The sequence below is a fragment of the Delphinus delphis genome, chromosome 2 (genome assembly GCF_949987515.2).
Source record: "Delphinus delphis chromosome 2, mDelDel1.2, whole genome shotgun sequence".
Lineage (NCBI taxonomy): Eukaryota > Metazoa > Chordata > Mammalia > Artiodactyla > Delphinidae > Delphinus > Delphinus delphis.
This window is the reverse complement of record NC_082684.1, coordinates 42,862,073-42,889,129: the sequence shown is the minus strand read 5'-3', so window position 1 is coordinate 42,889,129 and position 27,057 is coordinate 42,862,073.

Sequence of the window (27,057 nt, the reverse complement as noted above, 5' to 3'; positions counted from 1 at the left end):
ATTCCAGTTATGTCATAGGATTATTGGAATAAAGTTACAAAACAAATGCAAAAGCAGCCTTATTAAATGCCGTATGCATTGATACTTTTGCACTCCGGGGCTGCTCCACAGTCAGTTGAGAAAATAAGATAGCAGTGGATTTACACTCAATGCTATTTTAAAATTGTCATTTCCCCCTGACCCGCCTTACTTTCCTTCAGTCTCCCCCCTAATACTCCTCATACAACAGGTGAATTTGACCTGAGCCTCTAGGCAGAGGCTTCCTCAGCGTCTCTCTTCTCTGACTCCGAAATCCTCACTTTCAGTCTTTCTTTCATGACGGCACTGAAGATGGTAGGCTCAGCCCTTGATGCTGGTGCACCCCCCAGCCTGTGACCTGCATTCTCTCCCCTCCCTGACTTTGCTCTACCCTTCTAACGCATAATTTTTCTCCTTCTCTATCGGCCCCTTCTCCTTTCCCTCAAGTGTGCTTGCATTTTGTTTTCTAAAATCCTTCCCTTGGTGCAGCTGTCCCCTCAAGGCTAACACTCATCCTCTCTTCTTCCTCATCTCACCACCACACGTCTGTGCCTCCCCGTTCCCTTCCCACTCCTTTTGGCCTTAGCATCTTGCAATCCACCCCTCCATACAGTCCTGAAGCATCTGATGCCTTGAAGACCACGTTCTAATAACCAAACTCACTAGTTTTAACTCAGTTCTCACCTTTCTTGAATTTATTACATCATTTAACGCTATTGGTAATACTGTTTATTACATTCCCGATAAAGGCTGGTTTCTCTTCTTTCTGCTCCTTAAATTTAATTGTTCTTCAAGGTTCTGTTCCCAAACACTGGTGGTTTTATCAAATCACACATCTTCTGTGGCTAGTCCCCCAATACGAGGTCATATCCTCGTTGTAGTCCCAAATTCCAGACTCGCATTTCCAACAATCTGCAAGGCATCTCCACGTGAAGTTCGTGATGAAGCCAATCCAACTCTGCATTTCAAAGTCAAACTCATCAACTCCTCAAAGCCAGTTTGTACACTTGATTTTCCTATTTCCATTCAGATAACTTTTCCTATAAATTGACAATTACTTCTAAAGCTGCAAAATGAACTGGACCTAGACTGCTAGGCTAGTGAGGAATTAGGTGGAAAGCAAATCAGAAAGAATATTAGAGTAGTAGTAGGCCAAGGGAAATCAGCGGGAACCTCAAGAGAAAACCAGGCAGGGGGACAGGAAATTAACATCGTGTATTTTGCTTAGAATAGAGTCAGAAGATCAGGACTTCTCAATATGCCAGTGTTTGTATTTCTAGTTTTCAATCAAGGCTCCTGACTGGCAGATACAAAGCCTGGGCCCACACCACAGTAACTCATTGTTTGAAAACTGCTCTGTGATAAAAATATCTCTTTAGACGAACTCCTTATACTCACATTTTAAATTTACACATCCTTCATTTTTCTCTTTCCTCTTACTATGAAATATTTTAAACATACAGAGAAGTATAGATAACAGATACTTCACTACCATAATCACTTTGTCATTTTGTCATATTTGCTGTAGCTATTTGTAAAACATTTTATCTTGAAATAATTTTAGACTTAAAAAATTGCAAAAATAATAGTCTGCATATACCCTTCATCTAGCGGCCTCAAATGTTAACCCTTTACAAAACCATAGCACAATGATTGAAACTGGGAAAATAACATTGATACAGTACTCTTAACTAACCTACCGACCTTATTCAGATGTCACCAACTTTCCCCACTAACGTCCTATGTTGCCACTAGGATAGTTCCTTGTATTCTTTTGTCTTTTATGATTGGACATGTGAAAAATACTGGCCAGTTGTTTTGTGGAATGTGTCTCAATTTAATTTGTCTGGTGTTTTCTAATGTTTGAATTCATATTATGCATTTTTAGCAAGAACACCACAGAAGCGACTTTGTGCCCTTTTCAGTGCATCACATCAGGGTGTTCTCAATGTGGATATGTTCCATTACTGGTAATGTTCACTTTGATCATTTGGCTGAAGAGAATTTACTCTTTTCCCCTTTGCAATTAGTAAGTATTAATGAGTATCTTATGCAGAAATACACTGAGACTATGCAAATATCCTGTTTTTCATCATATCTTTTTTCACTTTCACTTTCATCTTTCACTTTCACTTTCATCACTCCTTTTTTCACCAGGAGTTTGAAACAACTAGATGAGTTTAAAATGAATTTTTGGACTCAAGGATCAGAAATCCACTCAGATGTCAAAAAAAGAAAGAAAGAAAGAAAGAAATCAAAAAGCAACTTTGATCCTTTCACAAGTGAGGTGTAGCCTTCATCTGTTTCTTTGTAATAGAATCTGAGGCTGGGAAGGGGGTTCTTTGATATCTGTAATATCCAATTTAAAATTCACTGAATTTTAGATATAAAGGACTAGAAGGATTCACAGGGACCATCTGGTTCAGCCCTCTCATTTTATAGGAAATAGAGGCTCAGAGAGATGAAATGAAATATTTAAGGTTGAGATCTAGTTTCTTTTAACCCAAAGATTCTGATTTTATTTATTTTTTTTTTTTGCGGTACGTGGGCCTCTCACTATTGTGGCCTCTCCCGTTGTGGAGCACAGGCTCCGGACGCGCAGGCTCAGCAGCCATGGCTCACGGGCCCAGCCCCTCCGCGGCATGTGGGATCTTCCCGGACCGGGGCACGAACCCGTGTCCCCTGCCTCGGCAGGCGGACTCTCAACCACTGAGCCACCAGGGAAGCCCAAGATTCTGATTTTTGAAACGATGGGTCTAGCCCTACATTATCTCAAGGGAATGAGACTCTCACAACTTGACTTGGACACACATAATATCCTGTAAATTTCACTCTTCTTTTGAGGAATAACCATCTCCTACCCCCTGCCATTTACTATCACTCTTGGAATTGAATATAAGTCCTGGTGAAATGCTTTGGACACAAAGCAATTCATATTCTGCTGAACCTAATGGGTACTATAAATCAGTCTGCAGAATGGAGGGGGGACTTCCGTTTTCTCTGTTTTCTTCCTTCTTTCTCCTCCTCTCCCCCTCCTCCCCCTCTCCCTTCTCCTTCTTCTTCTTCTTTTTCCTTTATTAAGATCCATTTCCCTTCTCTAGGGAGAGAATACAATAATATTCTTTCTTGGATTTAGGAAACTTTGGTTAGAAATAAATCTCTCCAAATGGTTAGCTGAGAGTCCCTTAAGCAAGACTAAAAGGCCCCAATATTTTTTTCCCACTTATTTTTCTTATGCAGAGTCTGCATCTAAATGGCCCACAGTTTATTTTGGTAAAATCAGTTTTCTTTTCTAAATAAAGTGCTAAATGCGGGGTTATGTTTCTAGTTAGAGTCCTTTTTGGAGCTAAACATCTATGAATCTAGGATAAGATACATCAAAAGGGCTTTGAGAAAAAGCAGAGCAAGCAACTGAATGTAGAAATCCTTTGGGATCACCAGTAATTACTATCGATCTTAACTGCCCAGTGTTGTTACATCACCACTGGCTTTCCCTTAAGCTACTTTCTGTAGTAATTGTCAGATTTCTCTGGGTCCTTTCTTTAAATTATAGCTCTCCACAAACAACTTAGCATGCTAGAAACCAGATGGTTAGCTCCTCCAGGACATGTCACCTTTGTTTATTAGTGTTGCCTAATGATAACAATGATGAAAATGGTGGTCCAAGAAAAATAAACTAGTTATGCTTACTATATGCCAGACAGTGCTCCAAGTATTTCATATGTATTAATAACTCATTTAATCATCATGAGCCTAGGAAGTAAGTTATTGTTATTTTCTACATTTTATAGATGGAGGCATGGAGAGGTTATGTAATTTATCCAGAGTCACAATGTTTATCAGTCAGGATCCAAACAGAGCATTGATGACACATAAAAATAGTTAACTTGGGAGGGTTTATTTACAAAGTGGGCTAATTATAAATGTGGGTTTTGGGGAGGAATTGATGGAACTAGGAGCAGGCAGGCTGTTACTACCCCAGGTCTGAATGGGTGAGGGTAGTGGACAGTCAGTAAAACTCTGGAGGAGAGAGGTACATGAAGCCAACAGCACCTTGCAGGGAGCAGTGATCTCTGGGGTAGGGGCAATGTTAGCCCATGGCAGCCTTGCAGAGAAGGAGCCATGGGAAGAAACACCCTAACCCCTTCTCCGTCCCTCTGGGCTCCTGCCAGGAGTCTTTAGTGGTAGACTCAGGCAGACTTCATCAGAAGTTCAAGTTTACTGAAGCCTGTTGATGTCATCCATACAGCCCAGCAACAGAGCAGAGATGCAGGGTCCATCTGGCACAGACCACACAGTAAGTAGCAGAGCTAGGACTTGAACCCAGGTAGTCTAACTCCAAAGTCCGTATTCCTAACCACTGTGTCATATAGTGTCTTGTAGATTGAGGAGGCACTAGGGCACACAGTGACCAGCATATAACTGGAATGTATAAGATAATGCATCTAAGAGGCAGTGACTGGTTCAGTAAATCACTGGACAGGTTCACATACCACTAATGTTTGTTAATGTTTGTCCTGATGGCAAAAGAACCAACAGTACCATGTTGATTTCATTATTTATTTATTTATAAGTGCCTAACAATTCAGAAAGGATTCCAAGCTGTTGGACTCATCTTCCCCTCCATCATTAATCATATATCGATCTTTGCTTTTTAGGTTGAGCAAAAATCTACTGATTTCCTTCCAATTATATAGGCTTTCTTGCAGTTGTATTCTCTGGTTGAATTATTCCACAATAATTGGATTACAATTGATCTGTAAGTTGAAAGTTGTTACAGGTTAAACTGCTCCCTTTTAATTTTCAATTTCGGGGGAGATCACATAAATTGAGCTGAATACAGAATCAAATTTTATAAGCAATTACCAATTACTTCAAGAGTCACTCATCACCAGGATAAAATATTTTGCTATTATTGTTTTCAACTTAGTTTCTATTTTACGTAGTAGAAAATTCCTGGGGCACCGTGTGATAGTTCTGGAGTAGAAAAACTGGCATAAGGAATCTTTGGTTCTGTATGAAAATAATTGAGGCCAGGGATGGTGGGTGAGTTCCATCCTGATAAAGTGGCCTAAGGGCAGATTTCATATCAGAGGATTCATTAAGGAGGTTGCCCAAAGGGAATGCAGAGTCTTAAGCCAGAGGGAAAAAAATAGAGTTAGGAGGAGAACACAGAGTGATGTTTTAAAAAGATATGTATGTCTTTGATTTTCTTTTTTAAACTTTGGGGGTTGAAAAATTGCCAGTGGGAATAAGGATTCTGATTCAAATACGACTGTACAAGTTGCAATTTATTCTGAAGTTTCAAAAGCAAAGGGTAATGTAAGAGAGGCAGTTACAATGCTCTCCAACTTCTTTAAGTTGTGCCTACCATCAGCACTTGTCCAGCTGCTCTGGAGGGAAAAAGCCCTGGGACTCAGAGGACAGATATCTCTCTTTAAATAAAGGAACTCACTCTGCAAGAGAAGAACAGCTAAGGTCCTGTAATTGAAGATCTTTCCTCTCAGTTACAGAAAAAATACAAAGCATAGAATGGAAGTGTGCTTCACTCTCCTTTTGTGAGATGTGAACTATGTTAAATTGCCAAAGAAGGTGGAGAACAGTTTTAGCGTTATGGACCGCAACACCACTGTGAAGATCGTTCAGGACTCAGTGAACTGTCACCAACAATGATGGCGCTGTCAAGAAATGGTATGTTCAATGGGTGGCACCCTGTCAACAAGGTCTGGGAGGGGAGAGCTGCTCTGCTGAGTGTGGTGGGCTTGCTCTTCCAGAGGAGCTTGCAGCCAGAGATTATAGTTCTGTGTTCCCACCCTTCCTCTTGCTTCAGGAAGAGGAAGTTGCTAGGTGCTTCATATGCAGGCAAGGACAGAAACTAATTCTGAAACACAGTTTCCTTATACTTTAACAGAATCGCTTGTGTGGCCCCCCTGAGTCGCATGCATGAATGATTAGGTATTGTGATATGGAGAGAGATGCCGGAGCCCATCCTCACTCAGCCTTCCTGGGGTCGGCTGGCTTACTTGGAAGTGGCTATTTATGTGAACTAAAAGGACTGATCAATAACAGGGTAACACCCAGGGCTCAGGTCTTTGAGGAGGGGGTCTGATGAAGAGGAAGAAATCACCATGTCTTGACGACTGGCTCAGTAGCTGTGGCTCACGGGCTCGAACCTCTGTCCCCTGCATTGGCGGGCAGATTCTTAATCACTGCATCACCAGGGAAGTCCAAGTTTCTCCAGTTTTAAAGTTGCTTATAAAATAATATAAAGTATGGTTAGACATTTTATTCTGTGCCAAGTGATTTGAATACCTGGGTGCAAAGGATTGGATGAGTAAAATTTTAATATATTTTTTAAAACCAAAAAACTATAGGATAGAGGTCAAGGAATAAAAATCCTTTATAATATTGCTGTCTTTGCAGACATTTATTTGAAATTTGATTCAAAGGCTGCCAGGTTTCTCTTGGAAAGGTTTCTGCTGGCCTTGAAATTCTTCAGCGAGCATTTGTGGGGAGCTGGTTGGCGTCGCCTGGCGTCGATTCCTGAGACAGCAAATGAGCATATTCCTACTTGGCAGGGTGATTTAAGTGCTCAGTGTTAAGTAGGTGTGATGGGGATACCCAGAATGAAATGGTGCCCTGCTTTATGATTTGGTGCTGAGCAGCAGAGCAGAATAAGAATAGGACTCAAGGAGAGGCTTGTACATTTTAAGCACTAATGCTCTTTTCCCTGAGATCATTAGCTCTAAGAGAAAGCTAAAGTATTAGGGTTTAGGGACAATGGAACTGGGCTGAATTATGCAATTGCGTACTGTGCTGGCGAAAAAGAAATCACCAGGTAAGCTCTGAACAACTGAGGGAAAAATCGCTTTTTTTGTCGCTTCGAAGAGAGTAGGCTTGAGCCCCAAAGCTCCTTCTTTTGTTTCCTTAAATTGAGAAGGAAAGTTGTGATCTCTTTTGAGGTGGTCTAGAGGCACTGTATCTGACTTTTAGTTTATTTTATTTTACATCTTTATTGGAGTATAATTGCTTTACAATGGTGTGTTAGTTTCTGCTTTATAACAAAGTGGATCCGTTATACATATACATATGTTCCCATATCTCTTCCCTCTTGCATCTCCCTCCCTCCCACCCTCCCTATCCCACCCCTCTAGGTGGTCACAAAGCACTGAGCTGATCTCCCTGACTTTTTATTTTTTTAACATCTTTGTTGGAGTATAATTGCTTTACAATGCTGTGTTTGTTTCTGCTTTATAACAAAGTGAATCAGCTATACATGTACATACATCCCCATATCCCCTCTCTCTTGCATCTCACTCCCACCCTCCCTATCCCAGCCCTCTAGGTGGTCACAAAGCACCGAGCTGATCTCCCTGTGCTATGCGGCTGCTTCCCACTAGCTAGCTATTTTACATTTGGTAGTGTACATGTGTCCATGCCACCCTCTCACTTCGTCCCAGCTTACCCTTCCCCCTCCCCATGTCCTCTATTCCATTCTCTTTGTCTGCATCTTTATTCCTGTCCTGCCCCTAGGTTGTATCTGACTTTTAAGCAAGAGTTCTTCTAAAGCAGATCACTCCCTCAGACAAGTGTATGGGGTACTTCCTCTCCTGTAAAGTGGAGATTTCATGAGAGTTTTAAGAGGTAAAATGAGAGTGGGGCTGGTGAGACAGGCTGTTCATTGCCAGCACCTGTGGAGGGCTCCATACGTGGTAGAAAGCAGTGGGCATTTATAGGTCCTCTATGTGTCAGGCAAGGGGATGATTATATAATAATATACTGTCCTTGCCCTCAAGGCACTTAGAACTTTTCTCTCTCCCCTTACAACGTTTTTGGAGACCACAAGCCACTGACACTAAAATTCAGTGATATCAGGATTCAATTAAACTCAAAGCATTTATTGGATATCTCTGCCTTGTACCAAATGTCATGCTAGTACTCTTCAGGTACTTTATCAGAAATTATCCTAGCTTTCAACAGACTTGAACTTGAGACAAGAAAGGATCAGAAAGTAATATCTGAGCAAATACCATCGAAAGCTTTGGTAATCAGGCACCCAATGGCTGCTACTGCCTGAAGATTTTGTCTGCAAGGAAAGCAATATTGTACTTCATGGAGGAAATCAAATCTCTTCAAACTTCCCTTCCTCCCTTTGGTCCCCAGCTAGAGTTGCTTCAGTGGCTTTCTTTGTGGTAGTAATTGGCTCTGAATACTTTCCATCTATTTCTAATTCATTTATTCTTGTTTATGTTCTACAACTATCCGAGTGCCTCCCATGTGTGAAGTACTGTGCTAGGCATGGGAGAAGCAGCAGAGAGCAAGGCTACGCTTCCTGACCCATGGAGCTTACTTTCATGCTGGAGAGACAGATGTTAAACACGCAATCACATAGTGAGTTAGTTGGATGTGTTAAATGCGTAAAGGCAAAATGCATGTTATAAGAGCAGAGGACTTGCCCTGGTTTGAAGAATCACGGAAGGATTTTAGAGTGAAGGATGTTTGAGCTGAACTTTGAAAGATGAGTAGGAATTAAAATTAGACAAAGGAATAGGGGGAAACATTTAAGCCAGAAAGAGCAGCCTGTGGAAAGGCCTGCAGCAGGAGAGGTCGTGAAGGGGCTTGGCGGATGTTAGTGTTCACCATCGCTTTTACAATGAGGAACCTTCAAAAGATTTTAAGTTTCACAGGAACATGAACTAATTTGCATTTGGAAGCTGTGGTTCTGGGCAGGGTGTGGAGAATGGGTTGGAGGGAGGAGAGAGTGGAGGCGATTGTGTCCGTGCAGGGAGGAGATGAAGGTTCCTGAAACAGTGTGGAGGAGATGGAAGGAAGTGAACAGATTTGAGACATGCTTAGGAGGTAAAATAGGACTTGGAGATTGATTAGCTCCAGGGGTGAGGGAAAGAAAGGAGACCAGGAAGCCAGGCTGTGGTGGAGAAGGACCAGGTTTGGTGGCAAGAAGGAGATGCTGGGTTGAGAGCTGGACGTGATGATTTTGAGGTGCCTTTGACACAAGTGGAGATATTCAGCAGGCCCAGGTCCATTGGAAGAACAGTTAGTTGGATAACCCAATAGTCATTCCCAACTCCCTCTTCCCTTTCTCAACTCCCATGATAGAATAAACCAGAAACATTCTTTTTCCCAGTCTCACAGACAGAGGTGACCCTGTTACTAAACTCTGACCAATGAAACGAAGGGGAAGCATATTGGTGAATCTTTGGATTCCCTGATAAAAGGAACAGAAGCAAGAGAGGAGTTGCTTCATTAAGAGAAATGAAAACATATATTTACACAACAATTTGTACACAAATGTTCATAGTGACATTATTCATAATAGAAAGTATAAATAACATAAATATTCAACAAAATGGATAAACAAAATATGTCCAAGTGTGTGACAGGGGATTTAAGTTTTATTGTCTTGTCAAATCCCTCCACTGAAAATAGATTCTCAGTTTGAAGTGGGAGTGGGGGAGAGAGGTAGAAAAAGGAAAAGGGGGAATTTGCTGGTGGTCCAGTGGTTAGGACTTGGTGATTTCACTGCCGAGGGTACGCGTTAAATTACTGGTCAGGGAACTAAGATCCCACAAGCTGCATAGTGTGGCCAAACCCGCCCTCCCCCCAAAACCCCCCCAAAAAACCCACAACCCCTCCAAAAAAAAAAAAAAAGAAAAAGGAAAAGGAATAAATAATGGGAGGACAAAAATCAGTTAATATTTTAAAATATGATATCCCATATATGGTAATTTATAAAGAGTCTGCTCACTCTTTTCACTGTAAGTTGCCAATCACCAACAAGGTGAACAATGTGCTTCTCTTCAAGGGAGAAAGGAATCTTCATATTCTGTGCATTTTCTCTGAGATATATTTGCTCTAAAGCAAATAATTCAGACACACTGATTCAGCTTTCTGATGGGATGGTTCTACCTGAAGCAAGGTGTTCACAGCTCCCCTATCAGTCCTCTCTGAGGTGGCTGACCTGTCCAAGCAATTATTTTTGCATTGGGAGGACTGAATCCAAGTACCAGTCAGAGCCAGGGAAAATCCACAGTAAGTTCAACAGCTAAGTGTCTAAGTCAGGAATGGTAAATATGTGGCATGCATGCTACTAGCACACACCTTTCCTTGCCCACGGCAGACATCACTAATCTACTGCATTGCTTTTTTCCTACCAAACCCAGAGGTAGCCTTGGAACATTTCTCCAAAAGGGGCTCCAGATAATTGATCAGTTTGGCTCACGAGGAGAATCCAATGTGCCATCCTTGGTCCAGGAGGTCAACTTAAGAAGTCCAATTTTTCATAACCATAAATGTATGTTAACTACTTTTAATGTTGTCTATTTAAGAGTCACTTAATGCAGACACTTTATCTTTGGACCCTTCCTCATCAGAGGTTTTATCCATTGTGAATGAGGGGTAGTGCGTGCAATGGAAAGCTGTGAGTCAGTCCCTTAATGCTTCCTGACCTCACTCTTAATCATCTGTAAGATAGGGAGTTTTCAATGGAAACAATTAAATGTGTCTGAACAGTGACATTTATGTAAAAGTCATAATGTGTTTTCTGTATTTTTTATGTCACAAGCAACCATAAAACACTATATTTAGCTTTTTAAAAATGATTTGGAAAGCTTTGCCCCAACTTGCCTATTCTTGGTCAGGTTTTTCTGTCTTAATAATCTTGTTAAGCACCACCTAGGATCTAACCAGAATCCAGAGCTCTTATTATCTCTTAATCCTTACATTAATTGCATAGAGATTTGACAACCTGGCTCTATTCGCTTAAAGTTTACACCCCTTTTCCCTTCACTGGCATTCAGCCGAGTGTCTGTAGAATCCAGTCATTCTACACTCAAGAAGGGAGACGTAAAAAAAAAAAAAGAAGGGAGACGTGAGCTCAGCTCCCCCAAGATGAATGCTTTTTCAGTTATACCCATTGACTTGTTTTTTAATTTTGCTTTGGAATATTTAAAGCCAGACACTTGCTGATCTGCTACTTTCACATGGTTTCAGTGTGGATGCTAATTCCAGGGTCCTGTGGGATAAAGGAAACAAAATGATTTTGATTTCCTTTTTGGTGTCTTAGTCCATTCCTCAGATACTGTTTCGGAAACTTCCCAGGGATATCGAGTGTCATGCTTTAAAGGTAAACATGGTTTGTCTTAGAAACAGAATTTCACATCTCTTTAGGTGGTGTTTACTGTGTATAACTTCTGGGCAATTGTTTAATTAGTGAGTGGCCAGTAAATCCTGCTAAGTTTGACTATCACAGGGTCAGAAGGAAGGTCAAGGTCAGTAACCAAAGTGAGGTGTTTAACTGTCACTTGGGTTGTGTCTAATCAATAACCAGAGCAAACAACCGATACACATACAATCGAGTGCGATTGTCAGACATTTGCTGAGCATCACGCTAGGTCCTGGGGGTACAAAGTTGTGCAAAGCCTTTGTGACTTCTGCCTTTGAAAGGCTCACCGTCTCTCTGGAGAAGAGGAACCTGCTTGCAGAGGGATAACAACCTGATGGAGTGTATCTGAGTCTGTAGAAGTCTGTGTCACCTGGGTGCAGAGAAGGGTCTGCTTCTCAGACCGTGGGCCTTAAGAGAAGGCATCATGAAAGGGAGGGACCTAGGAGGGGTAAGTTGCGAGGTGGCGGTAGGAGAGTGGGAGAAAGCCAGAGCTGGGGGAGGCGTTCCAGCACTCTGAAGGACACGCGGCAGTGGGTTTGCCTGGAGCCAGGGTTCACGTAGGGTGTTACAGGAGAGGACTTGGGACGTTAGGCTGGGGCCGGGCCTCAGATGCATTTGAGTTCTAGGCTGTGGCATTTGGAGCTTTTTCTGGTGTGTGGACAGCATCTGCCAACTGCGTTTAGATGGCATCTTAAAAGGATTAATCTCTCACTGTTGTGTGGGAGGAACCGCAGTGGTGGAGAGACCAGAGCTAGGGAAAATATTTAGGACACATTTAGTTACAGTTTTAGTTACAATATTAAATTTTTTTTTTTTTAATCTAAGGACAAAGAAACAAGTTAAATGTCACTGAGCAGTTGGGATGAAGGAAAAGTCAGGTAGCCAAGAATTTACCAGTATGAAGTTTTCGTTTTGATTGACTACTTGTGAAAAATAAAGGATTGGATCTGGACCGTGATAGACCCGCATATCCACAGATCATCTTGGATTGCAAGTGGGTTTTAGTACGAAATGCGAGAGGTTCCCATGCCCTGGAAGGTGCTGGGAGGCCATGGCAAGTTGTTCAGGGACAGTGTATGCTTGTCCATCTCTGCAACCTCTGTACTGCAGAGTGCAGTGCCGGGTCAGCTCTGGTACCTGACACGCTTCCTTGAATAATTGAAAGGTGTTAAAGATAAGAGTGAAAAAAAAAAGATAAGAGTGGATAAACAACAGAATTGCCAGAGGAAAGATAAAAGAAGAGAATAAGAAGGCAACTAGAGAAACAGGAAAGAGGTCACTACGAATCCCCCAAATGGGAGAAGCTGGAGAATAAAATGTATATAACTTGTCAACACCCACTGTGTTGCAAGTGGCGAGGTCAGAGCCAGATCTGCCTACGAGTGAAAGCAGGGTTACGATTAGGATTCCAAGGAGAATCAAGGAAGACAGGTGGTGACTTCAGTATAGTTAGTCCTCAGTTTTCTGGTCACCTGGCAATTTATTCAACAAAAGTTAACCAGCTCTTACTCCGAGGAAAACTAAGCAGTTGGGATGTTTGGATTGAGGCAGCATTTGCAAAGCCGTGAAGATATGAAAAAGCAGGGTGTTAGTAGATATTCAGAGTATTTGGGAATCGCCAGAGCAAACAGATGATACAAACCAGCAGCCTACAGAAGTGTAGTATTTGGCTGAAACAGTGCTTTGTTTTGTGGTTTAAATTTATATTTTTTCAGTACTATAGTTGGTGGATTTCATACAGAAATACCTGTTCTGTTTGTCTATTACTGTGTAAGAAATCGTCCCCAAACTTAGTGTTTATTTATTTTTTTAATAAATTTATTTATTATTTAAAAAAAGAAATTTATTTATTTTTAAAAATAAATAAATTTATTTATTTATTTATTTATTTTTGGCTGCATTGGGTCTTTGTTGCTGCACATGGACTTTCTCTAGTTGTGGCTAGCGGGGGCTACTCTTTGTTGCTGTACGCAGGCTTCTCATTGTGGTGGCTTCTCTTGTTGTGGAGCATGGGCTCTAGGCTTGTGGGCTTCAGTAGTTGTGGCTCATGGGCTCTAGAGCACAGGCTCAGTAGTTGTGGTGCACGGGCTTAGCTGCTCCGCGGCATGTGGGATCTTCCCGGACCAGGACTCGAACCCATGTCCCCTGCATTGGCAGGTGGATTCTTAACCACTGAGCCACCAGGGCAGCTCAGTGTTTTAAAATTTAACTATAATTTTAGTAATTCACACTCTTCTGGGAATTGACTGTGCTCAGTGAGAAGTTCTCCGGTGGGGTCTTTCGAGCACTGGTAGCCTGAGGGTGGCTGGAATTGGAGTCATCTTGAAAGCTTCTCACCCACGTACGTGGTGTGTTGAGGGGACTTTAGCAGGGCGGTCAGCCAAACATCTACACATGGCCTCTCCGCGTGGTCTGGGCTTCTTCCCAGCATGACTGTTGGGTTCCAAGGGCAAGTGTCGCAGAAACAGGAAGTGGAGGCTCCCAGTTTCTTAAAGCTTGGGCCCAGAAATGGACACAGCATCACTTCCACCCTATTCTAGTGGTCAAGCAGTGTTATGGACCAAATTGCTTACCCCCAAAATTCATATGTTGAAGCCCTAATCCCTAGTACCTCAGAATAAGTGTATTTGGAGACAGTCTTTAAAGAGGTAATTAAGTGAAAACTGTGTCATTTTGGTGGGCCTTATTCCAATATGACTAGTGTCCTTATAAGAAGAAGAGGTTAGAGCACAGAGAGGGACATCAACCATGTGCACACACAGACAGAGGGGCAACCATGAGAGGACACAAGAAGATGGCCGTCTGCAAGCCAAGGAGAGAGGCCTCAGAAGAAACCAAACCTGCCCACACCTTGATCTTGGGCTTCCAGCCTCCAGAACTATGAGAAAATAAGTTTCTGTTGTTTAAGCCACCCAGTCTGTGGTACTTTGTTATAGCTGCCCAAGTGGACTAACACACCACTGAAGGGTTTTGGGTCACAGGGTAGTGTGACTCCATCTCTCCCTCTCTCTCTCTCTTTCCCTTTCACTCTGGACAGCGTGACTGTTGTGCTGAAAGTTAGTGGTCAGAGGCCAGAAGTCCAGATAAGCATTTCTTTCAGTAGTCAGATGACTGGGCAGGTAATTAACAAGTATATTGGGAATGCGAGGACCAGACAAAGCAGATGTACAATTTTAAGATGTAAAATTGGCAGTATTTGTTGATTGGATATTTGAGGTAGTGGTGGAGGGTTCCCTAGAGGGAAAGGCCAATGAATGCCAGATGGAGAATAATTGTCCTGTGGAGGGGGAGTTTGGTAGGCAACATTCCAATAGCATCTTTCACTGACAGAAATTGATAATGACACAAATAATACAAAAAGCATATGGGCGTGCCTCAGAAATCAGAGCCCCTTATTTCACCTTCCCCCTTCTAGGCTAGGTGGGCTAAGGCTCTATTTCGTGGGGCGGAGGGTGATTGGCAGAGGGCATTCTCTCCTTTTCCAGATAACTCTCTGTCAAGGGGACCCTGAGCACACCCTCACCATGCCCAGGATACACCAACCATCCTGAGGGTGGCTCTGTGACCATCTGGGCTGGGCTCTGTCCCCACAGACATGTCCAGGACCAGGGACAGAGGTGGAATCTCCTCTGCCTCACTGCTGCTGCCAGCCGAGCCAGCTCTGAGGATCCCGACATGGCCATCCTGTCAATACCCTGGCTGAGTTCGTTAATGAGGCACCACCGCAAAACTGTTATGATGGTAAAACCGTAGGTGTGGGGCAATATTTGACCAGGGAAAATAGATTAATTTGGAATCTGTGATTATTCCTAGTAGGAGCTGAAGTTGACATTTTCTTTAGAAATATTAGGGAAAAAAGAGGAAAACAACAAGCTAGTGAATAGAACAGACAAAAATATCAAGAAGATGTTTACTTCCTCCAGGAAAGGAAGTGTTTTCTAGTACTTTAGAAAAAATCATTTGCACATAAACAAAGCCCCTTCCGGCTGAGGCCAGCATGGCTCAAGCTGCTGTCTCAGAGTTAATTATAAGTCATTTTTCTTCTTTAACTAAAGCCATGTCTCTTCCACTACACCTTTCTTGCTTTGATGCTGCCTGCACTTGAAATTAAGAAAATCACTTTTCCTCATTCATGAACACCATTTCATACTTTCTTAATTTAAGCAGATTCTCTTTCTCACATACTGGAATACAAATTAGGAAGCAGAAAAAAAAAAAAAGGATGAAAAGAATTTACAAAACTTAAGTACAAATGAATATCATTTGATGTGTTCTCCCTCGGTCCCTACTTCCCTTAATTTCTATTTGCTGCTGGAAGGCCTGAGCTGGGCGCAGTGCCCTGGGCTTCCTCGACCCCGTTCACAGCCAGCCTGAGCACTCCTCTTCCCAAACTGTATCTCTGGCAAGCTGCAGACCCACTATGTCTCACGTGGCAACTGCACGGGGAATTTTCCCCTAAAAGGTGCAAGAGATGGTGAAAATTTGATGAACAGAAAAAGGGGAATCTGGATAGATTAAAACCCCCTCCACTCATGGTGTGCACATCCACAACGCCACCGGTGTTCTCTTTCCGTGACCCTTAGGTTCCTGGCTGGAACTTCTATTCTAAGGTTTGGACGTGAAAGCAGTGACGCCACTCTGGGCACAGACAGTGCTCAGCTCTCTCATTGTTTTCTTCTTTTTCTTCCCATCTCTGTTTAAACCTTTCAGCTCAGCGTGCGATGTGTCTGAAAATGGCTGGGATGTAATTACTAACAATGTTACCTCTCTGCCGAAGCCTGTAATTCCCTCTTGATTAAGATGGCGATATTGATTTTGCTGGGAGTGCATGCAAATAAACTGTGACATCAGGAGAGGTGTAGCTTTTCAGTTTGCTGTGTGTCTGTGATTTCAGTCTAGTAGTCAAGTTTCCCCCACCCATATGGTTTGACTGCAGCATTTATATGGATTAATACCTGTCTACTAGGCTCAGATGGAAACTATAGCCATCAAAAGTTCTCATCTGGAGCCTTTGTTTAGCTTGTGCCTATCAACCACAGCCATCTCTGCTCTTACATTTATCAGAGAAATTGAAGAGGAATGGGGTCTCTCAGTCAGGCTGGCTGTCAAAAGGTCATGGTACTTCAGAAGGACACAGATGGAGGAGGGGATTGAGAAAATATTTAAGACAATGGAGGGATTTGGTAATTGACCACCACAAAAGAGTCTATTCTACATTTGCCAGCCGGGCATTGAAGCATATGATCTCTTAAAAGAAATGATCACCAGTTCATATTTGTTTAGAATGAAATTTGCAGCCATGAGTCCTTTTAGGGCTAAGAAAAGGAAATGCCTTGTGAGGACATAACTATACCTACCATTCAGACAGATATCATGTTGCCTGGAAAAATGGATCAGACAGGATGAGTGCCATTGAGGGCAAATCTGGGGGCTAGGGGTTGTCAGGGATTCCTTGGCAAAATTAATTTGGAAAATGTGTAATTTAAATGAAACTGGTGTCTGAATTAAAATAGATGCCCTTTTTTGATTTTTTTTTTCTGTGTTCCAAATAAAAGGAGACCAAAGAGACATGACAATTAAATGTAATACCTGATCCTAGGCTGATCCTTTATTAGAGGAGAAAAATGCTACAAAGGACATTATTAGGTCAACTGACAAAATTGGCATATGAACAATAGATTAGACAAAATTATTGCATCAAAATTAAAATTGCTGAAGTTGACAACAGTGGTGTGATTACATAAGAGAATATCACAATTTTAGGAAATATACATGATGTACACAATTTACTCTTAAGTGATTAAAAATTATATGTATATATTGTATAGATGATGTATATATGAAAGAGAGAGGGAGTAAGGGAAAGAGAGAGAAAGAGAACAAATGATAAAAAAGTAAATGGAAAAAAAAAGTCAGTGGGTGAAATGTTAATAGTAGGTGGATCTTGGTAAAGGGTAAAGGAGTGTTCTTTTTTCTATTCTTTTTTTTTTTTTTTCTATTCTTATTCTTGCAATTTTTCCTGTAAGTTTGAAATTATTTCCAAATAAAAAGTCAAAAAAGAGGAAGGGATGCTGCCTTTAAATGTCTGATCCAAAAATTTGTCTAATCCAAAGCTCTTTTGCCATGGGGTAAGTAAAAATTCTGACCTTGCTTTTTTGGTGTCTTTGAACAAACATTAGTGTGCTACTTCTTTCCTGTTTTCCTCTTTCTACCCAGACACTTAACTGGGAGAAGGTGCCAAAGCCTCATTTGTGGTGACATAGATGTTGAATTACTCAGGATGCATGACAAGAGCAGATGTACTTTGCTAAAGTCAAAACGCTAACAGGGTGAAAGAAACGTAAATCATGGATGTGCACGCTTGTGCATGTTGTTTTAGCTGCCAGGAATACTGTAGAAGGCCTTTCTCTATTCACCCCTTCTCTCGTCTCTCCACCAGTTTCCTCCTAGCAGTTAGAATTACCTTCAACCAGCATTGTTTTCCTCTCGTATTGTCCTTATTCAAGCACTTAGAATTCCTCCTGTTCATCTTTCATCCATTCTCATCTTCATGTTCCTATAGTTTCCTACCCTCCATCCCCAAACAGAACTTCCCTTCATCTCTGCTATCACTCTAATTCTAACTTCATACACTTCAGCCGACCCTAGCTCTCTGATTACTTATATTTTCTTCCTTATATATAATGTGATTTTTTTCTGATAACTTATGAAAATAATGCATGTTTATCATAGAAGATTTGGAAAACACAGAAAAGTACAAAGAAAGAAAATGAATGAGTCGCTGATAATTCCACCAGTCCAGACAACCACTGTTTTTTGATATATTTCCTTCCCTTTTTTCCATGCATGTGTTTGTAAATATGTAGAGATTATATATTATATAAGGTCTTTTCCCTTTTTTTCCCACCTAACTTTCCACTGTGATATCATTAAACATCACTTACAAACATGACTTTTAACAACTGTATGGTTTTCAGTTACATGGAGGGACCCTAGGCTGATATCCAGCTGTTCTATAACATGGTGGCTAGAGGTAGGGTTATTTACAACTTCAATCTAAGTGGCTGGTGAATCTGTTATGATTGGTTGGTCTATTGGTTTTGATTGGTTGGTGTGTTGGTTATAATTATAATTGATTGGTGCCTGTGCCATAACAGTTATTAGATATCATGAATACCACCTATAGTTATACCATCACAGAATTAACTTTCCCTATCATTGGACATTTAGGTTGCATTTAACTCATGCTATTATAAGTAAATCTATTTTTAAAAACCTTACACAATATATATATTTTAAATAAATGGCTGATAATTTCCTCTGGTTAAATTTCTAGAAATTCAATAACAGTGCAAAGATATGATTATTTTAAAGACCTCTCTACCTATTGGCCTGCAGAAAGATTAGATTCACTTACAGTATACTCCTGCCAGAAGGGCACATAGGTTTCACTGAACTCTGAAAGCCTGAATATTATCATTTAAAAAAGATCTTTGTCAATCTGATAGTTGAAAAACTGTGTCTTGCTTTAATTTGTATTTCTTTTGGTTATATTTCTAAGGTGAACATTTGAACATTTTTTTACAATGTGTTTTGCCATTTTTCTCTGCTCACTTTTCTGCTCTATATTTCCTCAGTGCTTCTGGGCTCTGTCTTGACTCTTTTTATAGATATGACAGCTGTCCCCTCACTGATTGCCAGGGTTGGTTTGGCTACGCTCCTTTGCAAGGCTGGTGCCACTTTCTTCCTTTGCAAACCCACTTCCAGGCCTTCTAAGCTGTGCCCTAGTTGGAGGAGATTGGTTTTATATTTGTGGATGAGTTATGTTGTAGGGTATATGTGTTGCTTTCTGTGGGTGTGTTGCTGCTTCATCTATAATCTAAGTTCTCCAAAGGCAAGGCCTTTTCTTTTCAATAAATACAAAACATTTATTTGGAACTGGTTTGATTATCTATTGCTATGCAGCAAACCACCCCAAAACTCTGAGGTTTACAACATCAATTTATTACTGTCACTCATGTATTGTATTTTTGGTGTGTTGTGTTAGCTGGGCTGTTCTTGGTTGAGGTCTCTCGCAGTTGTAGTCAGAAGATGGAAGAAACTACACTCATCTGAAGGTTTGACTGAAGGGTGGGCTGGATGTCTGGCTAGCTTCTCCCAGATCAAATACTGCAAAGAGATCAAGGTGGAAGCTGCGAGGCTTCTTATGATGTAGCCTTAGAAATCATGCAGCATCGTTTCAGCCACATTCTGCTGATCAAAAGGAGTCATAGAGTCTCAAAAGTGAGAGCGCTGCTTAAAGGGGAGGAGCTCCATAGGGGAGTAAACACCAGGAGGCATGGTTGGAGGGGCGTCTTGGGAGACAAGCTACCCCAGGTGCCTAGTGTTGATTGTATTACATCCATAGTTAGCATTCAATGAACTCTTATTAAATGAGCAACCTAGAAACGGGAGATAAATTGTTCAGTGAAAAAGCCATTTGACTTTAATTTTCTTTCTGATGGGTTGGGCCCAGGGAGTGAGCCATGAAAAATGAGACTTTGACATAGCTGCAGTCTAATCTCGGAAGAGCAAGTAACCTCAAAGAAATTCACTTATGGGTGTAATCATATCCTACTGACAACTGGATATTTTATTCCAAGATTCTATTATCCTTAGTTATTTAACCAATATTTTCCTATTATTCCTCATTTTCTGCCTCTGAATAGGGAGGCAATTGCATGGATGCCAGATCTCCCATCACGTATGCTGTTGCTAAACATTGTAAACTTACTTCAGTGCCGTTGATTATTCTTTCCTAATATTAGAAGTTTGGTGTTGGTTACAGTGACAGCCCATGTTCTCATGAGACCTAGGTACCAAGGTTTGTTTCTGAATATGGGTAGCAGACAGGGGCAGCCATTGTGTCTCTGACTGACTCAGGGCTATTTTTGGTCATCTGCTTTGGCCTAAAGTATAATATAAAATTGATCCGCTCATCTCTCAGACAATAACAACTCCTTCTTCTGGTCTCCAAATAGAAAACATGCGTTGCTTTAAGATTTCATTAATTATTTAAAGATGATTTGTTAATTATGTTATTTATTTACTTATTTATTTCTACTGAAGTATAGTTGATTTACAATGTGTGTGAGCTTCTGGTGTACGGCAAAGTGATTCAGTTATACATACACACATATATATGTATTATACTATATATATATATTTCATATTCTTTTCCATTATGGTTTATTACAGGGTATTGAGTATAGTTCTCTGTGCTATACAGGAAGACCTTGTTGTTTATCTATTTTATATATAGTAGCTTGTATCTGCTAATCTCAAACTCCTAATTTATCCCTCCCCCCACCCTTTTCCCTTTTGGTAACTACAAGTTTGTTTTCTATGTCTGTGAGCCTGTTTTGTGAATAAGTTCATTTGTATCATATTTTAGATTCCACATATGAGTGATATCATATCCTGTATTTGTCTTTCTCTTTCTGACTTACTTCACTTAGTATGACGATCTCTAGGTCCATTCATGTTGCTGCACATGGCATTATTTCTTTCTTTTTTAGGGCTGAGTAGTAGTCTGTTGTATATTTTATATATATATATATATACACACACACACACACACACACACACACACTCACATCTTCTTTATCCATTCCTCTGTCAATGAACATTTAGGTTGCTTCCATGTCTTAGCCATTGTGAATAGTGCTGCTATGAATATTGGGGTACATGTATCTTTTTGAATTAGAGTTTTCTCCGGATATATGCCCAGGAGTGGGATTGCTGGATCATATGGCAACTCTATTTATAGTTTTTAAAGGAACCTCTGTACTGTGTTCCATAGTGGCTGCACCAATTTACATTTACATAGTGGCTGAACCAATTTACATTCCCACCAGCAGTGCAGGAGGGGTCCCTTTTCTCCACACCTTCTCCTGCATTTATTATTTGTAGAGTTTTTGGTGATGGCCATTCCTGTATGATTTGGTATCTCATTGTAGTTTTGATATGCGTTTCTCTAATAATTAGTAATGTTGAGCATCTTTTCATGTGCCTCTTGGCCGTCTGTATATCTTGTTTGGAGAAATGTCTGTTTAGGTCTTCTGCCCATCTTCTGATCGGGTTGTTTATTCTTTTGTTACTGAGTTGTATGAGTCATTAACTGTGTTTAAGATCATACCACATGCCTTCTAGGAACTTAGAACAGAGAGGGAGATAAGACATATAAACCTAGAGACCAAGCCAGGAAGCCTCCACAAAAGGCCATATAGATGATATAGGTGTGAGATGCTACGGGGATTCAGAGTAGGAAGAAATCACTGACCATGATGGCATTTGTTGGCTTCTGAAAAGGGTTTTGATAGATAAATTTGTCCAGTTTTAGAGCTGAAAGAGCCTCAACGCAGAGCCCAACATAACTAGGAAAGGAACGGAGCTTTGTTTCTCTGGCAGCATTTTCTAAGCATGCTTAGGCGGCCTGGGGAGACCAAAGCCGGTTAAGCCCCTCCGTGCCCTCTAAAAAGAAACCAGACACCCAGAGGAGGAGCCTCCGTGTAGCCCCACGGAAGGCGGCCTCCAGTTCTCTCAATGTGTGCCAATGCTGGAAACGTCAGTGGGTGTGGTGGTTTCTCTGCTGTAGGTTTGCGGGTCCCTGATGGGCGGGGAGGCCTGGCAGAGGAACAATCCCAGCACACATCGGGAAACAAACGTTCGGATGTTCACTTGGGGGCCTTGAGCAGCACACACTGGTTGGGCTCTGGAGACAGCAAAGATTCTCAGCAGGGAAGCGGTTAATGTGTCACAGCACACTCCTAAAGCCAGAGGAATCTCACCGTCCCCTCCCCACATCAGGGGCTGGATTCTAGCTGAGTTTAGGGGATTTGGAAGGAATTTGAGGTGGGTGTGGTTCTGGTGATTCGGTTTCTAGGAAATAAAACAATCCTTTTCTTTGACCTTTAATGTGATTCAGATCAGCGTCTCCTTGGCACGAGGCCTTTTCTGTGCAGACGGTTTGCAGTGCGTGTAGCCCCTCGACTTCAGTTTCATGCTTCTTCTCTCCATCACTGGCAGTCTGAATTCTGAGTGGGAAGCCCGGGGATTCAGAGCTCAACCTCTGACTCCTGTATTGGCTGAAGCTTGAGAAGTTCAAAACCCAGCTCAGAGCCTGACTCCTCCGATAATTGCTTCCCCCCCCCCACCCCTTATCTGTACATGCTGAAGGGGACGGAGGCCTCCTTTCACACTTGGTGAACGGCAGAATTGCAGGGGCTTAAGGAAGGACTTATAACTAGTGATGGGATGGTCTGCAGCCACACTTTGGAATTGTCACCTGATCCCAAATGGCATGCATCGTGCTCTCCGGGGGGTGGGGGGGAAGCTGAAAAGCAAAAATCAAAGAAGCTAGGGACAAAGGAATGTACAATAAACTCCTTCACAAACCAGGGATTTGATTAATCCCAATGGAGTCATGAATCTGACTGAGGGAAGTTCTGTTTTTCAAGTACTCCGCGATGCACGGTGCCCCTCTGTAGAAACAGAAATCCTATCATATGTTGCATGCTGCCTTTCCCCCCTCTGCTCTGATGTTATAACATGGTTGGGCTGTGCACTTTGTAGCTAAAAAAAAAAGCCACAGTTTTACAAAGCGTCCACATTAACAGTGTAGACGAGGTTATCAGGTAGCTTTTGAAATCTGGAAAGACTCAATATAAGAAAGATAATTTTTTTTTATTGCTAAGGAAACACAGATTTTGTTTAATCAATGGAGCATAAACAGGTTTAACTACAAAATCAACAAAATTTGAGGCAGACAACCACCCTAAGTGATAAAGACTAATCGTTCAATCTGGAGTCAGTATGCAGAGAAGCATTGTAAGAAACAGGGAGGGCAGCAGCGTTCTCAAAACGTAGGGGATAGGGCTTCCCTGGTGGCGCAGTGGTTGAGAGTCCGCCTGCAGATGCAGGGGACGCGGGTTCGTGCCCCGGTCCGGAAAGATCCCACGTGCCGCGGAGCGGCTGGGCCCGTGAGCCATGGCCGCTGGGCCTGCGCGTCTGGAGCCTGTCCTCCGCGGCGGGAGAGGCCACAACAGTGAGAGGCCCGCGTACCGCAAAAAAAATTAATAATAATTAAAAAAAAATGTAGGGGACATAAAAACCTTCAAGGGGACATGTTAAAGATGTAAATTCCCAGAGATTTTGAGACAGCAAACCCATTTTGAGGGCAAAAACCCAGAGTTTTAAATAAACACTCCAGGTAATACTGATACTCTGGGGTCCACAGGTTGAGATGTGAGCTAGGGTTCTAAAGTGGATCTTGATCTGTGCAAAAGTGCCGACACCGAGATTCAGAACCCAGGTAGTTTAAACTAATGATCAAGATCCACCGCTGAAATCTTCCTAACGTCCTCACCGAGTCAAGCAATCTATTAGTGAGGAAATGTATTTGGCTGTGAGTTACAGAAGCCTGGAAAACAGTGGCTTAAATGAATGAGGATTTTTACTTTTTGGAGCAGAGAGGATAAATGAGGCAGGCAATCTAGGTATAGTGAGTTTGATGGTGACCCCCCCCCCCAAAAGAAATGTCCACGTCCAAATCCCTGGAAACTGTGAATGCTACCTTATTTGGGCAAAGCATCTTTGCAGATGTAGTTAAGTATCTCGAGATCATCCTGGATTCCTGGGTAGCAGTGGCGGCTGCTGTCTCCTCGCTGCCTCCATTGCCTGGTTTGATGGCTATATAACTTTGTTGCAGAGCATACTAATGTGAAACAGGATTCCTTGAGCCAAGATTTTACCTTCAGTGGTTCTCAATGTGGAGACACTGGCAGTGTTGAGACATTTTTTTTTGTCACAACTGTTGGGGAGGGAGTGGGAGGTGGTGCTACCGATATCTAGAAGGTGAGGCCAGGGATGCTGCTAAACATACTACAATGTACAGAACAGCCTCCACTACAAAGAATTATCCAACCCTAGATGTCAGTAGGGCTGAGGTTGAGAAAACCTGGGATAAACAATAACTTTTAAAATAAAAATAAAATAAATAACTTTAAAAATAAATATTAAAGACCTTAAGTTAAACAAACAAACAAACAAAAGCCCCAAACAACCAAAAACCTTTTCTTAATGTCCTTCCAAATCTTCCATGAAAGCGAAGGAGGCAAATGAGACCCGAGTTGGCTGCTCGCTATGGATGGAATTATTATTGTTATTACTTTTGTCTGAATGAGGAAGATTCTATTTCTAGGTAAGACAACAGCAAGTAAGGTTTTTCAAAAATAAATAGTTAATGTTTTCACAGTGTTATCTTGCTTGGGCTTTGTGCAACTTTTTAAATGGAGAGCGTTTGACGTTCCCACCACTTTCTGCATTAGTCATCCTAATAGCACTTCCTGGGAGGGGAATGGCTGAGACCAGCCTGTCTGGATCTTCTGACAAGTCCCAAATGATCCCCTGACCATCAAGAGGGGGTGATTTGCCTTCTATTCAGTGCAAATGGAATCAAGGCTTTTGAGGTAGCCAGTTACTAATCACTAGGAATGCGTCAGCACATATTGGTCAAAGGGGTGAAGCCTGTTGCACAATGTAACCAGACATTTTTGAGAAAACTTGTGTAACGCCATGGACTAACGGTGTTAGTCTATCTTGTGTGATTTTTCCTTTCCATTTGCTGGTCTCTTCAGTTCCCATCCAAGTGAGGATCTGTTAAGTAGATTAACTTAAACCCGAGAGAGATAACATTAGTGTTTGAAGCATTACAAACAAGCATGGGATGGCTTATCTTTTAGGCTTCAGTTCGTTTACAATAAAAGTTGTATTCCAATCAGTTGATTGCATACAAATCAAGTGCATCAAACACTGTTCCTTGACAGTTTTCAAGTTGCTTCATCATCTTTCAACTGCAGCTTTTGCCCTTAGTCCTCCAGGGTTAGTAGACAGACAGCTAAATCAGATGCTTAATAATAGTTACACTTCCTTGGATGCTCTAAGAGAAAAAGTTTGTAAAAACATCTGTGGAGAATCCAGTCCTTCACTGCCTGGAAGGATTAACCACATGAGACAACCCTTATGAATCATGTTTATTCCTCTTTCAGGCACTATTTGTATCCAAGCTTTGCAAAAGCCCAAATTCAAAAGATACGTTTCCTTTCCTGAGTATTGTTATTTACATAACTCTGGACCTTGGAGTTTAAGCTCATAAAAGCCAGTACATAAATGTTCTTCTTAAGCTTTTTAAAATTGTAGTTGATCTTTAGCTACATTAGAGCATTTGCATTTTGGGAAGAGAAGACTATTAAATGTCTGCTTTTGACTGTGAAATATAACTGAGATTGGCTAGCTGCTTGACGATTAAGACTGAACTATCTCTGGGCAGAGAGAATTTCTATTTGAGTCTCTGACCCATGGTTAAGAAATGTGAATATATGTGAGCTCGTATGGCAAATCATTCCTATACTGATGGAGAAATGTGTGGAATTGATTTTGTTTGTTTCTTAGTTTCTAGGTGGATGCATCTTTTCTATTTCTCCTCCCCTTTTTCTCCTTCCTGTCTTGTTTCCCACCATTTCTGCTAACCCCTTGACCCACTGTTGAGTGATTTCCTAGTTTTGAAAAAGCAGACTACAATGCTACTTCTAGTTGCAGATGGACTTGCTCTGTCACATTTTGACTCTGAGTTAAAAAACAGTTATGCTTTGGAGGCCTTTGATTTGATAGGAAAGCTTTCTCAAAGTCCATACCACTTTGCATCCTTGGGTTATCTTAGAAATTTCCACTTGGAACTTCTACAGTCTTGGTTATTTGAAAGCAAATAGAACAGTTTGTGCTGATTTAGGACATCTCTTACCCAGTTAACTACAAAAGGCATGCATCTTAATCCCTAGTACTTCAATCAAGAACAATTTTCACAATTTGCACAGCTAGAACCATGTTATTTGGGCAAGTCATTTAATCTCTGTGGTTCTGTTTCCTCATCTATAACATGTTTCTTCAAGGTGTAAAATTATATGATTCTATGATGTATTTTTCCATGTGCACATTACCCTTCATTGAATTGAAGTTGAAGGTCTACAGCAAACACCAGAGCTACATAAAATCCAGTTTATAGACTTGGGATAATATCCTAGCTCCCCACCATTTTTGAATTTGAACTACTTATGTACATTTCTGGGATGGATTCTTTCTTTTTTTTTAAGTTATTATATATATATATATATAAAATTATTTTATATTTTTAAAATTTATTTTTTATTGAAGTATAGTTGATTTACACTATTGTGTTAATTTCTGCTGTACAGCAAAGTGACTCAGTTATACACATGTATACATTCTGTTTTATATTCTTTTCCATTATGGTTTATCCCAGGAGATTGGATATAGTTCCCTGTGCTATACAGTAGGACCTTATTATTTATCTATTCTATATGTAATAGTTTGTATCTACTAACCCCAAACTCCCAGTCCATCTCCCAATCCTTCCCTCTCCCACGTCCCCTCCCCCTTGGCAATTACAAGTCTGTTCTCTATGTCTGTGAGTCTGTTTCTATTTCGTAGATAAGTTCGTTTGTGTCATATTTTAGATTCCACATATCAGTGATATCATATAGTATTTGTCTTTCTCTTTCTGACTTCATTTAGTATGATAACCTCTAGCTGTGTCCATGTTGCTGCAAATGGCATTATTTCATTTTTTTATGGCTGAGTAGTATTCCGTTGTATAAATGTACCACATCTTCTTTATCCATTCATCTTTCGGTGGACATTTAGGTTGTTTCCATGTCTTGGCTGTTGTGAATAGTGCTGCTATGAACATAGGGGTGCATGTATCTTTTTGAATTATAGTTTTGTCTGAATATATGCCCAGG